Raw genomic sequence first — 1,295 nt, 5'->3', positions numbered from 1 at the left:
TTCGGACAATTTTGTTCTTAAACAAAAATAAAAAACCCTCCTTACCCTCACCCTTTCCCTCTCCCTTTCGAACAATTCTGCATCATCATCATCATCATCATCATCATCATCGCTGCATCTCTCTCCCTCTCCCTCTTCCTTTCTTCATAGCTATCACCACTGCCACCATTACACCTTCTTCAGTATCGCCCACCCACAAACTAAATTCAGCAATAGCAACAATCAAATTCAGCCACAACAAATTCAATAACAAATTCAGCATTTTAACAAATTCAGCAATAGCAACACACTTTCAGCAACAACAAAATAAAAATAAATCAACAACAGTAACATCCAAAAAATAAATTAACAGAAATTTTATATTTAACAACAATTTAGCAATCATCAATTGTAACTTCAGATCCAAAATAAGCAATAAAAGAAATTAAAAAAATAAAATAAAAAAAATGATGTTTATGTTCTTCAAAAATAAAAAATAAAAAAAAGAACAAAAAGAAGTAGAAGGAAGTGACGGTGCAAAAACCCACTTCCATCAACCTCTGGCCGCTGCCACCCTCAATGCGCTGATTCTACCCTCCTTCTTCCTCCCCTTCTTTTCTTCTTCCTCTTCCTTCCAACAGCCACCTACTGTTGCCGTTTGTCAAAAGCCAACAGCCACTACAAGCACCACCTCTCCCTTCCCAGAACACGTCACAGTGCCGCCATGTTGGGAGATTAGAAACTGAAGACGACGAACTTAAAGACGCTTCTATCGATCCAACCACTCTTCGCTCTCCACCTTTCCAACCTCTCACAACTAACCTCACTCTTCCTACTCCCATCGATCCCCAACCTGATTCCAAACCCGCACCTCCGATCTCTCGAAACTGCCGCCCACCACCTTCGATTTCTGGACGAGGATGAGTTCGAAGGCCTCCCCATCGAACATCCCTCCTGCGATCTCAATGCTTCCCAAAATCGTGATAAAAATGTTGTTTATAGACAAAAGGATAATTTTATAATATTTTGTAACGTAGGATAATTTTAATACAAAAAAAAATGAGAGATAATTTTGATTTTAACCCAAAATCTTTTTGTACAAAAAAATATTTAACCCTTTACTATTGTTTGTATATTGTTTATATTCTATTTTTTGTTGTGGTTTGGACAGCTCTCACTTTTTTGTCTCGGAGCTAATGACTTCAAAAGTGATTAAAATAAAAAATTATTATAATATTTTTAAATTTTAAAAATTATTTTATTAAATATAAATATTAAAATTTTTAAAAAATAAAAATTTTACCAAACAAAACCTA

The sequence above is a fragment of the Arachis ipaensis genome, chromosome B09 (assembly GCF_000816755.2).
Source record: "Arachis ipaensis cultivar K30076 chromosome B09, Araip1.1, whole genome shotgun sequence".
Taxonomy (NCBI): Eukaryota; Viridiplantae; Streptophyta; class Magnoliopsida; order Fabales; family Fabaceae; genus Arachis; species Arachis ipaensis.
The sequence above is the reverse complement of the archived record's forward strand: the minus strand, read 5'-3'. Positions refer to the sequence as shown.